Below are 14,738 nucleotides of genomic sequence, written 5' to 3' on the forward strand. Positions count from 1 at the left end.
TAGGGACAAGTAAGTGAGAAATCAGCTCTATCTTGGCTCTGTCAACTTCTATACCACGCTCAGAAACCAAATAACTAAGTACTAAACCACTACTTACCATAAATTGACATTTTTCCCTATTCAAAAGCAAATTCTTTTCTTCACATCTTTTCAGAATAGCAGTCAAATTTTTCAAACAAATATCAAAGGACTTACCAAACACAGAAAAGTCATCCCTGAAAATTTCACACATATCATCTAACATATTAGAGAAAATACTTATCATGCATCGCTAGAAAGTAGCAGGTGCATTACATAAACCGAATGACATTCTGTGAAAGACGAAAGTACCGAAAGGACAAGTGAAGGTAGTCTTCTCTAGATCCTCAGGTGCTACAACACCAAAAACTTGACTCACTCGAAAAATGAGCAGTTTGGAAGTTATCCCAAATATAGGAGTTCAGTCGTGTAATAATTAGCCCAAGGGCCAGATCGTCTGCTTAGGGAATGCGGTTTAATTTCAAATTTTGTGTAATCTCAAAAGAAAATAAGAAAAGAAAAATTTACTGAACACAGTTCAGATTCAGTTGTTTGGATGTTTGAGATTTTTGCAACAAAACTTAAACCCTAACTAAAAATTAAATACACATGGAATAATTAAATAAAAGCCAGATGCAATGCCAAAATAACGAGATAATTAAACACTACAATCATCCAAAATAAAAAACAAACTAAACTCATTATTAAATAAAGCTCAACTAGATAAAAGTGCCAAATTTAATTAACAAGCCCAACTAGATTAAAAAAAAAAAAAACTGACTTTAAAAATAAGAATGACCAAAGAAATTATTTAAATCCCTACAAAGACTTGTAAATAAGAAAATGACAGACTAAATTGAATAGCCCAACACAATTGTAAGTTCAACAATTAATTTAAAGCAAGAAAGAAAAACTACTTGACATTAATAATATTCTCAACAGAAAAATAAAGTTTAACACAGTATTAAGAAAAACAATGTGTGTGTGTGTGTGTGTGTGTGAGAGAGAGAGAGAGAGAGAGAGAGAGAGAGAGAGAGAGAGAGAGAGAGAAAGAGAAGAGAAAGGAGAGAAGAGAGAAGAGAGAAGAGAAAAGAGGGAAGAAGGGGAAACAAGCCGTGTGGTCTTCTGGTGTAGGAGAAGGCTGGCCGTAGCAGCAGCACAACAGGGAAGCAGGAGTGCTCGGGTTCATGGGATATTCAGTACAGCAGCCAGCACTTGGAGCAGCAAGAGATGAGGGAGGCAACAACAGTTGAAACAACAGCATGACACAACAGCAGCAGCAAGGCAGCAGAGCTCTTGGGTTCCTCCTCTTCGCAGTAGTAGCAGCAGCACGCACGGTAGCAGCAAGGCAGCAGTACAGAGAGAATCTGAGAGACTGAGAGGGTTTGGAGAGACAAATAAAAAAAAGAAGAAGAGAAAAACCGAGAGCTGAGAGAAGAGGGAGACGAGAGAAGAGATCCTGAAAAAGACAAGAGGAGAAAAAAGACTGAGGGAGAGGAGAGGGAGAGAGACAGAGGAGGGGCAGAGAGACGAGACAGAGAGGGGACAAAGGAGACTAAAAAAAAAAAACTTCCGCAAACCTTACTTTTTTTTATTTTTAAAGTGCAACCCGGGACCCTTTTGCCCCCAACGCACACCGTCTTCCGCATGGCTTGCATGGATGGGTCAAGTCAGCTGGGTCTCTCTTTTCTTCATGCTCTCGGTTCCATGGCTTGCAGCCCAGCTTCCTTTTATTCCAAGCCCACATGAATTTGTATGTTTCTTTGCTTCTTGGCCGCTCCAAAACAAGCCACAACCCTCTTGCGTGTAATTTGCTCAATTTCCCGGCCTGCTCTTCATATACATGGTTTCCTGCACATACATTTTACATACACGACACGGCATTCACGCACGTATACAACTCACGTTGTATGCATGGCTCGGTTTCTCTCACGCACGACCTACATGCTCATTTTAATTTCAGCTTTTATGTCCAAAAATTTATCCTGCAATAATAAGTTGACAAAAATTCGTAAGTTGTTGAGTAAAGATTTAAATATTGTAATTCGAGCTCAATGTTAAAATATTGAATATGATGAGGCATTTAATTAAAATTATAATCTTTCATGAATGAATTTAAACGCCTAATTAAGCAACTTTGACGCATAATCACAATTTACAAAGAACCTTTTACAACAAGATGTCTATACAATAAAATGTTCCACAAATGAGCTGATATCAATTACAAACCAAACCTCACACTATTCTCTAAAGGATTGAATCACACAAATTAAAGAGTAAGAGAGAATGAGTACTTGTGAATATGAATTAACATGCAAAGTGCGTAGGTTTTGTATTCAAGGATATTTTTTTACTAAGAACTTGTAAAATCACCAAAACCATGACTAAACAAGCCTATGGACTTGTATTTATTGCCTAAAAACCCTACTAGCCGTTATTGGACCGTTGGGAGCAAATTCCACAATGCACATCGTCGACTAGTGGCCCCCACTCGTCGACTTGTAGCACTTTGCCAGCAATCGTTAACATTCTGCCTGGAATCGTTGACGAGTTGCACCCAATCATTGATGAGTGCCCCGAATTAGAAAATGTCATTAACATAAAAGTTGTGAGATTTTTTCTTAACTTTCCATAGACACCAAGATCGTCCTTTTTGGACCTTTTTTAGAAAAAAGTTATGTCCAAAATACTGAAGGGTATTTAGGAAATTTGATAGGTGCATAATTGAGGTTTTAAACTCAACGAGGACCAAGTTTCTAAAAGATTATAACACTAATATAATTTAAAACTTGTCTTATGAAATTTCTTTTGAATATAAGATATCTTATTTATGGAAACACATTTGGAAGCTCATTTTAATATCTTATATGCTAGTATGTCTTTTATAAAAGTATATTTAATTGACTTTCTTGAGGCTTTAGGACATAAAACATGTTTTATCAAAGTCGAGACCAAGTATTTAAATGTCTAAAATACTAGGATGTTTGAAAACTTGTCCCTTTAGAAAACATATTTGAGTTTAGGATTTTTTTGACAAACTCTTTGTTTTATATTTGAAAACTATGAATGTTGAGTTGGTGACTTTAGTGAAATCCTATAAACCCATGTCTTCTAATATGCATGTACAATTGCTCAACTCTTACTCAGAAATAATGCAAGAAACAAAATTGCAAAAGTTACAAAATGTATTACCTCAAACCCTCCCCAATTACATATAAGACTACATTAAGCTTCCTTTGGTGTGCTTGAATCCTTTCTGAGTGAGTGTCCAATTGATCTTTCCTATTCGAACTTCTACTCGATCTGATCTTTGCCTTTGATTCAATACTCTATGTACGAGTATCTATACTAAACATGATTTACAAAGATAGGAAAACACTAGGAACAACAAATAGGTTAATATCATCAAAACACATTAAATATGATAGTGTAGCCACCTAGGCTAATAATCTCCCCCCCTTTTTGATGATGTCTAACCTATTAAGAATTTACTTAATCTTTGCATTTGTGATTATACTTACCATAACTTAACATGCAAAGATAAGCTTACCTAGAACCACTGATGAGTTGTTATCATCAAATCATGACGATTAAACTCATGTAGCCACCAAGGCTAACATGTTCCTATAGGGTGCCAAGAGACATATTTTCTTGATATCCTAAGTAACAAACCTATAAAGAGGGGCAGTTGTAAACATCCTATTTTGTCCGAGGCAAAATTTATTAGTGCTATTAAGGTGAGAAAATACAGGAAAAAATAAAATACAGGGAAAATTGAATTTTTACATTGAAAATGAAAAAAAAAGAGAGAAAAGGAAAAATGAAATAAAAAAAAGAGGGTTAGCATCTTCAAACTTGCAAGCACAAAAAGGAATCCAACAATTAGACATATAAGAATTGTGAATTTAAAACATATGAGTCAATTTGAAATAAATTTGATTGGTCAAATTAGGTGCTAATTGATGTAATCATTATTAAATTAAATGAATCCCCAAGTCTATAAATAGTGGGCTTATGAGGGTGAGAGGAAGACAGAAAAACATAAACTGAAATTCAGAGATAGGAATAAAGGGGAATTTATCACTAAGAATTTGAGAAAAGAATTGTGTGGGAAAGGCTAAGTGGCTGAGATTGAAGAAATTGAAGAGGATTGATGACTGAAGAGCTCGAATTGTAGTAGAGGCTTAGAAATAAAGGGATCGGGCAAAGAAGAAGGCAGGGTAGCATAAATGGTTGGTTCTTTAACTTTGTGTTATTTAATTCAATTTCAGGTATGATCGTGAGCTTAAATTTGAACACTTCTTTTTGAACAAAAGTCAATTTTAAACCTAGCCAATTTGGGGGGGAAAAAAAAAAACACAAAATAGTCTAAGCAAAATTTAGGTATTTGACCCAAATTTAGAATACCCAAACTCGAATGCCGAGACCAGGATACCCAAACTCGAATACCCATACTCATATCTTGATCCAATAACCCATATTCAAGTCAACTTGACCCAGATCCTATTCAACTAATCTGAGGACCCAAGATTCGGACCTAGGTCCATTGACTTTTAACCCAAAGCCCAACTGAACTAAAACCAAGAAAGCCTACTTCCCAATTTGAGCATATTGGGCTCAACGCAATTGGTCGAAACCCATTTAATTAAATTCAAGCCCATTTAATTAGGTCTGAGCCCAAAATACAAGGGGCCCAACTGGGCTCGAACCAATTCAACCATAGCCCAAACCCATGTTTTTGGTCCAATTCAACCATAGCCCAAACCATGTTCCTAGCCCAATTCAATTATAGTCAAAGCCCAAGTCACCTAAGCTCAACTAACCTAACCTAACCCAACCTACCAAACCTTAACACTGGCCAACCTAACCCGTAATCCAACCTCAGGTTAACCTTGGGTTAGCCAGCCTTGTTTGGCTTACAAGAAAACCCGAGAGAATGTTTTTAAGAAAATCCAAGAAAACCAAAAGTGAAAAGAAAAAAAAAATGAAGAAAAAGGAGTCAAAGGACAGGCCTTATCTTAATGGTTGAACACATATATGAAAGTAGAGAGCCCAAAGCTCTTTGGTCATACTTTCTTTTTGATCCAGACTTGCAAAATGAAAAAGAAAAGGGGTGAGAGAGAAGAGAGAGAGAAAATAGGGCTTATATATATATATTAGTGGGACACGTGTCACCATACAAACGATGACATGTGGCACAACTAGGATCGCTTATCTAGAAGGTGACTTGGTGCAATCTTGACCATCCAATGCGTATTTTCTCCAAATAGCTGGATCGTTGCCATGTCAGCAATCTGCATCAAATCCATAGGATGAACCACGTTCTGCCACATGGTAGGTGACATTATGCTAACATAATTAATTTTGAAGGGTAGGTGTATTGCATAGTCATTAGAAACTAATTGATATATTTTTAAGAGATATTCTAATGGTTAAAGTGTGAGACATTTATATAAGAAGTATTAGATTCTACCCTTGAAAAAAGTGGGAAGTGTTTGAGATATAGGGATAGACTATCCCATTGTGTAACTTAGGCTTAATGTATCTTCAAATAGACCAAGAAATTTTTTTAGAAAAATCCATTTAATTATCAAAAAAAAAAAAAAATGTTTTCAGTTTGGAACTTATAAAATCTTAAGGAAAGGAAAGGAAAATATGAAAGAATCCATTTTTTGATGTTTGGTTATCAAGGAAAGTAAGAAAGAAAAGAAAAAATATACCAAATCAATGAATTAAAAATATAATTTTATAAATTATTTACATTTGACTTTTCTAAACTGTTAATCATTTTAAAAAAAACTTTCAATTTTAGTAGTACTTGGTATAAAAGGGAAAATATAGTGGAAAATAAGTTTCATTCTTATTTTCCTTTCCTTTCCTTTCCTTTTTTCAACCAAAATCTTTGATCTAAATGGGCTTTAAAGGTCCATTGATTTGGGAAATATAACAAGAGATACCCCATTAATCCATTTCTATACTATTTTTTTACTGTCTCTGAGATTGAAATTCAAGAAATCTAATGTGAGAATCCTAAATCTTACTGTCCTTCGAATATTCCTTATGAAACATCTTCCAATCTTATATTACTATTTAACAGATCTTAACAAACTTAATCACCTTACTTAGGATTCCTATCTACCAAAACTTCTACTTGTCATTCTCTTTTTTCAAGGAAACAACACGCCAACACAACAACACACACAGAAGGAGACTTACATCAACCATCCTTCTCTCTCCATTATTTTTGAAAACTATTTACCAAACTTATCTTGAAGCCTAATTAATACAACTTAATTCAAATCGAGTCATTAACCTCTTTTAAAATATGATAATAATACACAAATCTTTCCCCAGGTTTAAAAAATTTCATTGGCCTCTTCTGAGATTTGATAAAAGAATACTAATCTCCCTCAAGATTTGAAAAAAATACAAAGAAAAGACATCTTTAAAGTTCTAAAAATCTCACATCTCTCTTGAAATTTCAAAACTCTCATATCCTTCTTGCGGTCTCAAACATTTATCATCCATTCTTGACGTTTATTTTTACTTGAAGCCCTCAAAATATTTATTTACTTATTATTATAGTTAAAATAATATAATATTTTTTTGACTTTTAAAACCTTGGTGGAGCAAATCTCACTGACCTATTGATTTGTATTTTATCGTTAATAAAAATATAGGATAGAGATGGTTAGCTGCCATGCCATGCCATGCGAGAGGAAGAATATATGCGTGGGGGTGCAGATGAAGGAGACGAAGGGAGGACAAGGGCTGCACGTGATATATGGACCACAACACGCCACCAGCGGCATGCCCACCAAACCCCCTCTCTAAGCGAAAAAGCTTTCCCACCGTTAATGTGTGCTCAATTAATTTTGCAATTGCAGTACTCAGTTAAGAGTCATGGCTTCAAATATATATGAATCCAATTATGGATATATCATAAGGTTTCCAAATAAAAACATAGAAAAAAAAATAATCCAACAGTACTCATGAATCAAGAAAGCTAATTAATATTCATGTGGGTCTATTCATTTATTTTATATATTTACCTATTTATTTATTTACTAGCATATTTAAATTAGAATTATATTGTATGATTCCCCTAATTAGAATTTTTTTTTTTTTTGTAAACTTTAATATGAGTTGATGTTAGTTCAAATCTCCCGTAAATGTAATGTTTAGTTGTAAAAATTAAATTTTCACAACTAAACATGTTTAATATTTTTCAAGAAAAATAGTTTACTGCATTAATATCTACACGCGCTTTTTCTTTTAGGAAACACATTTTAAAAGTGTTTGTATGTGTGTGTGTGTGTTTTTTTTTTTAAATTTTTTATCCCTTTATAAGATGACCAAAATATATAATAGAGTTTATTAGAGATGATATAATATGTAAATTAAAAATTTTATTTTATTTTTATTTTTATTTTTTTGATTCTCGTGGGAACTCCTGCCATCAACGAGCCCTCAAACTGATGGGTGGAGAGGAACACTCAGTCACTGGTTGTGACTGAAACTCAATGAGGATAAATTCAAGAACAATTTATTTCAATCAGAAACAATACACAGAGGAAGCAACTCTCATTTCTTTCTCTCTCACTGGCTTTACACTCTTAACACACCACACTTACAATGCACACACACTCACCTATTTATAGCAATTACAGAAACCAAATAATCAACAATGGTGGGAATTTAAACTTCAACGATTGTGGCTGGTTTGGTAAGGTTGGTGGCCAAATCTTGCTTAACTTCAATGGAGGTGGGCTGCCGGTTGATGAAGCTGCTGCAGTCAAATTTTTGCTGCCACCGTCCCACTGTTCTCAAGTTTAATCTTCAACATCCCCCCTTAAACTTGATTCTCCTAACTTTGTCATTTTGAGCATTGTCTTCAGTCTTGCAAAAATATCATGCCTGAGTGGTTTTGTAAAAATATTAGTCATCCGATCATACGTTCTGCAAGATATCAATTTCACTTGTTTCTTCCTGTAACCCTTGACGATATGTTTTGCTTTGTATCTCTGGATTTCTCTTTGAGTGTTCTTCTTGGTCTTGTAGACCCATTTTACACTAATAGTTTTGCGGTTCTTCGGGAGATTTGTCAACTCCCAAGTCTTGTTCTTCTTGATGGATTGAATCTTCTCATCCATCATTTTTCTCCATTTGTTTTCTTCGTTAGCTTTCTCAAAGCTAACTGGGTCGCTAGTTAGCAACAGGCAGTTTAGAGCAACATATTCTTCCATTGGTTCTGTATTTTCATACAGATCGGCTAGATTTCGAGCTCCTCTAGGTCTCATGTCTGAGATTTCACGCTCTATTGGTGATGGAGCTTCATTTGTCTGTGGTGAACCATGTGGAGGTGTCTGCAGCTCAAGAATTTGTGGCTCGATAGCCACTTCTCTTGTCTGTGTAGGTTCTTCTCCTTCAAGTGTCGATTCCGCATCTTTGGAACATTCAGCCTGGTCCCATTTCCAGGATTCATTTTCTTCAAAGATGACATCCCGACTGTGAAAGACTTTCTTGTTGATGGGATTGTAAAGTCGATATCCCATGGTGCTGTCACCGTATCCTACAAGGATACACTTCTCTCCTTTATCATCCAGCTTTGTCCTTCTTGCTTCTGGGATCTTGGCGTAGGCTATGGAGCCAAACACCCTAAGATGACTCACACTGGGCTTGTGAGTACTCCAGGCTTCATATGGTGTCTTTGTATCAAGACTCTTCGTCGGACACCTATTGAGTAGATAGACTGCATATAACACTGCTTCTGCCCAAAAACTCCTGGGCACATTTTTATCCTTTAACATACTTCTAGCCATGTTAAGGATTATGCGGTTCTTCCTTTCGGCTACACCATTCAACTGGGGAGTGTATGATGGTGTGAACTGTTTCTGAATCCCTTGTTGTCTAAGGAATTCTAGGAAAGCTTCGTCTTTGTACTCTCCTCCTTGATCTGACCGGAGTGACTTGATGCGGAAGCCACTCTGTTTCTCCACAAGAGTTTTGAACTCTTTGAACTTGTCAAACACCTCTGACTTCCTTTTCAAGAAGTAGACCCAGGTCTTCCTGCTGTAGTCGTCGATGAAGGTGAGGAAGTATCGATTCTGTCCATTTGAAAATGGTCTTAGTGGACCACACACATCTGTGTGTATTAGTTGGAGCGGCATAGTTGATCTCCAGTCGGTTTGCTTTCCAAAGCTGTTTCCATGTTGTTTGCTCAAAATACAGCTTTCACATATCACATTTGGATGATGGATATTGGGTAAGCCCTTCACCATCTTCTTGCTTCCCAATTGTTTCAAACTTTCAAAGTTTAGATGCCCATACCTTAGATGCCATAGCCAGTCTTTGTCTTTGATGATAACGCTCAAACACCTTGGTGTATCATGTTGAATGGCAAGCGGAAACATTCGATTCTTTGCCATTTGAACTCGAGTAACAAGCTTTCCTCGAGCATCTATTATCACCATCTGCTTATCACTGAGGCTAATTCGATAGCCTCTCTCTACGAGCTGTCCGAGACTAAGTATATTAGTCTTCATGGCTGGCACATAGTAGACGTTGGAGATATAAACATGATCTCCAGACTTCTGTTTGATCAAAACATCTCCTCTCCCTTGGACTGGGATTTTAGAATTATCGCCGAAAGATATCTCCCCTTGAACTTTCTCATCAAGTTCAAAGAATAGGTTCTTTCTGCCAGTCATATGGTTGCTGGCTCCAGAATCAAGGTACCAAACACTCTGGTCCTGAGGAGTTGCATTGTGTGCCATCAGCATCAACGACTCTCCATCTGCATGATCAGTTTCGGCAAGGTTGACCTCCTCGCTAACCTTTTCTTGTTGTCGCCCCCAACATTTATTGCTATAGTGTCCATACTTGTGACAATTGTAGCATTGAATGTTTCTTTTGTCTACATTCGAGCGATTATTATATCCTCCTCTTCTTCCTTGTCCTCTGCCTTGTGGGACATAGCTCTATTGATTTCGTCCTCCTCTAGTGGGACCTCTTCTACCTCTGCCACCTTCTCTGGAGTTAAAATTTCCAAAATTTCTTCCACGAGATCCTCGGTCTCGTCCTCTTCCTTGTTGTGACGTCCCCCCTTTGTCGTATCTATCTGTAGTGAGGGACAACTTCGTTTGGAGAGCTTGCTCCAGTGCTTTATCATCACTTCTTCTATTGACTTTTTGCTCATGGGCTTGGAGTGAGCCCACAAGTTCTTCTACAGACATTGTTTCCAAGTCTTTTGTTTTTTCTAGGGTCACAGCTATATAATCATATTTTGTATCTAAAGATCGCAAAATTTTTTCACAAATTCTCTCGTCATTGAGAATTTCTCCATTTCTTCTTAATTGATTTGATACTACCATTACTCGTGTATAGTAGTCTGTAATGGATTCAGTAGATTTCATTTTGAGAGATTCGAACTCACCTCGCAATGTCTGAAGACGAATTTTTTTTTACTTTATCTGCACCTTTGTGTGTTCGATGGAGAGAGTCCCAAACTTCTTTAGATGTCTTTGCGGAGGCGATGATTTCGAACGTGGCCTCATCAAGGCCTTGGTAGATTATGGATTTTGCCTTGCAATCTTTCTTTCGATCGGCTCGCAAGGTCGTTCTTTGAGCTTCGGGCATAGCTGCTTCGACTTCTTTTGATGGACTTTCTCTGTACCCATCTTCAACGATGTCCATGACATCCTGAGAACCTAAAAGGGCTCTCATTTGAATCGACTAGTTGTCATAATTCTCTCGGGTCAATTTTGGAATGACCGATTGGATAGTACCGTTAGCCATCGAATTTAATATATAAAAAACAGAGAGATGGGGACTGATTTTGGTAAATCTAATGCCACCAATAAATTCAGAAGATTGAAAAACCTTACGAACTGGTTTTGGTTTGCAAAGAATCGGTCCGAAAATCATTGAACCGGCTATAGGAAATTCTGGTGAATTTTTTTAACTAACCGGTTTAACTTAACGGCCGTTTAACGGCGTTACTTTTCCCGTTACACCACGTGGCATTCTCTGCACGTGCCGCGTGTCGCTTCTGGAAGCGGGTCGGATGCGGGTCAAGTCTTGGGCACGGATCCGAGTTTCTGGTCGCTGGGCCGGGTTATGGGTCGCTGTCCGGGTCGGATCTCTCCAATCGGGCGAAGAAGACGCGTGCGGGAGCGTGAGGCGCGTGTGGCCGTCTGCCAGGGTCTTCGTCGGTGCGTGCGGCGCGTGGGAAAAACGCTGTCTTCGTGGGAGGCGCGTGGGAGTGCGTGAAGAGCCTCCCGGTCTCCTTTTAAGACGTGGTTTTCACCTTTGGAATCTTATGGAATCGGATTTCAAAATGATAGGCTCAATTTTGAATTTTGAGCAACTTCAAAACTGGGAGAAAATCGGATTTTTTCTTTGTTTGCCTTTGTTTGGCGGATTTCAGCGTTCCTGGACGCTCTGATACCACTGATGGGTGGAGAGGAACACTCAGTCACTGGTTGTGACTGAAACTCAATGAGGATAAATTCAAGAACAATTTATTTCAATCAGAAACAATACACAGAGGAAGCAACTCTCATTTCTTTCTCTCTCACTGGCTTTACACTCTTAACACACCACACTTACAATGCACATACACTCACCTATTTATAGCAATTACAGAAACCAAATAATCAACAATGGTGGGAATTTAAACTTCAACGATTGTGGCTGGTTTGGTAAGGTTGGTGGCCAAATCTTGCTTAACTTCAATGGAGGTGGGCTGCCGGTTGATGAAGCTGCTGCAGTCAAATTTTTGCTGCCACCGTCCCACTGTTCTCAAGTTTAATCTTCAACACAAACCCCCCGATGCGGCACCAAACCCATAGGAAGGCAACCTTCCCCATTGATTCGCCGCCCGAGTTAATCGAATTTGGACACAACTTATTCCTAACTTGGTTAGACGTTCAGCCAACTCGCCTCTCAGGACCCATCTCAGGACCCTTCATCCAGGACCCATCTTTGTTGCAACGACTGGGAGCATCAATTGAGTGCATCTACCAGGATTTGAACCCTCAATGCTCCTACTAGATTGTCCGACTGCTTTACCACTGCGCCAATGCTATAATTTTTTTAATTTGTAGATATGCAACAATATTTAAGCTGGAACAGATAGTGAGCTGGAGCAAAATAGCTTGGTTTAAGCAAACTCAATCGAGACATTCTTTTATCTGCTGGTTGGTAGCTTTGAACAGGCTTTAAGTCACGGACAAAATCTTTTCCCGGGGCAACATAAGTAACGTAAACTGTGTTCTATGTAAGAACCACAGGGAGACTAGAGATCATCTATTCTTCTAATATACCCCAAATATATCACCTACCATAAGTTCAAAGGAGACTAGAGCCCAACAATGATGAGGGCAGTTACCACACAAGTTAACTGCTTGACCAGAGCAATTGACGGCAGCGCCATAATGACCAGAATAATCTACGCCAACGTTGTAATAATTGGAGCGATTCATGCTTGCACCATAATTTGTCAATAAATGACATATCACCCTTAGGTCAAACTCCATCACTATAAATAAGGATTCAAAGAAGAGACTAAGGTATCTTATTCTAAATCCAAATTTACTGTTGCATAAAACCTCTCAAGTCAATGCCTTACATGGGCATCTAAGAGATCCCCCGGAGTACACCTCGGGTCCTTCAAGCCTTGTTTATTTATCTCATTTCAGGTGGTTGTGATTAGTGATCATGAAGGTCGTTCGATTTTCGGTTGCAGTAGTTGGTGCCGTTTGTGGTTATTCTTAAGAGGTTTTCTTTTTCAATCCTTGGTCACGAAAGTGCAATAATCCCAGTAGCTAAGCAAGTTTGCACGGCTTCCCTTACACCTGGTTGCACTGGATCCTTGATTCTAATCACTGATATTAGCGTATAATTATCATTGGGAATATTATCAACAATGGAATTATCTTACAAAGTTACGACTTCTCCATCAGTATTAACAATCTTGTCACACATTTTCAAAATTATTTCTCATGATCCTTTGCAAAATGCTCAAAAACCACCTCTTGGAAGATTCAGGAGCACATACATCTTTTTTGTTTTTTTGGATTACGCACCGAGTTTCCACGTGTTCGTTTTACGGTCCATGTGACTAATCCCGCGCCCCTTGAAGCCGACCCCACAACTCCAAAGGTAGGTAAATTTCAGGAATCCAGGGGCGGAAACGAACCTGAGAGGGTTTGAACACTTGATCTCCTAAGAGGCACTCCCGCAGTCCGCACTACCACCTGAACCACATCCTACGGGTACATACATCTTTTTCTTGATTAAATTGAAAGTTGGACTACCCAAAATTCAAAGTGCCTGTCTTATCTGTGTAAATGCAAGTAGTAGATCCCATTGTCTCACATGTAGGTAGATGCCTCACAAGAGCCTTATCATTCATTAATTTTTCCATTGCAAAAGACCAGACTTAATGTTACTACAAGTGGTAGCCCTTCTAGAACTGCAACTACGATAATGGTAACTGCAGTGGTTAAAAAAAAAAAAACCAAAAATTGCCATAGATCAGAAACAAGAGGAGTGGTGATGAGATCTATTGAGCTCTTAATCCACCAATCTGTACACTCACGAGTAGCTCCCAATCTGCTGCACCAGCTCGAAGTCCCTCAAAATCAGCCCTGTTTCTTGGCAAACAGGGGCTGAACAAATCGCTTCATAGGCAGAGTCCGACGTTTGATAAGGTTTCGGTGCCAGATTTTTCGAAGTTCTATTTCAGCTGTGGAGGAATAAGATACAGATTAAAATGGCGATGAAATTTAAGTCTAGCAATGGCAACTCTCGAAGACAAGAATATGGAGAACCTTTGCAATCTCTTCTCCTCCTATAGCAACCTCGAAGAAGCTGTCATGACCCTTGGCAAGGTCACTGGGAAAAATAAAGGGTACGAGTTTGTCATGTTTAAGCATGTCAATGGCGCCTTGCTTGCGATGAAGAGGCCAAGTAAGAAAATTGACAGACGAATAATCGGGACCTAGCTTGCGGTATTGGGAAATTTTGAATCTAATGCGAATCTAACTGCAATTGATGCTTATATGCGCAAGATTTATGTAGCCAATGTGCCTATTCTCAAGGTATGGTTTTTTCTCCATCATATAATAATAATTCCAAAAAAAAAAAAAAAAAGATGCCACAGTTTTAGTGCTTGAAAAGCTCCACCTTGATGACTAATAATAATTAATAGGATGTTCTACAAGTCATTTAATTGATTGAACAAGGGTCAAGTTTAAGTAGCAAGAAAGAAAACAACCATTCCCCATCAAGGTTGCATCCAACCCAGCAACTGCACAAATCCAAAAAGGTGCGCATTTGCACAAATCCAATCTGATTTTGGTTCTCAAGACCCATCATGGCCGACAACTTCAATAAAAAAAAAACTGTTGACATGAGGTATAATGACCCATACACTCCAGCAAAGCAACGCCTAAATTCCAATGGTGGTAAGCTTCAAGACAAATTTGAAATCCAAATTTGAAATCAAAATGGTTGGGAAAACTGTAGACACGAATGAACACTGCCAAACAGACATCATTATGATCCAAAACATTGTTACGGAAAACGAAACTGCATTTGAACGTTAGATCTGACCATTGCCAACTCTCTGAGCTGTGATGGAATCAACAGAAAAACCAACCAAAATCAAAGGAATTCCGACCAGTAAATATCCTCTGATCGGAACCAAAATCTGA

Source organism: Malania oleifera, chromosome 4 (assembly GCF_029873635.1).
Source record: "Malania oleifera isolate guangnan ecotype guangnan chromosome 4, ASM2987363v1, whole genome shotgun sequence".
Classification (NCBI taxonomy): Eukaryota; Viridiplantae; Streptophyta; class Magnoliopsida; order Santalales; family Ximeniaceae; genus Malania; species Malania oleifera.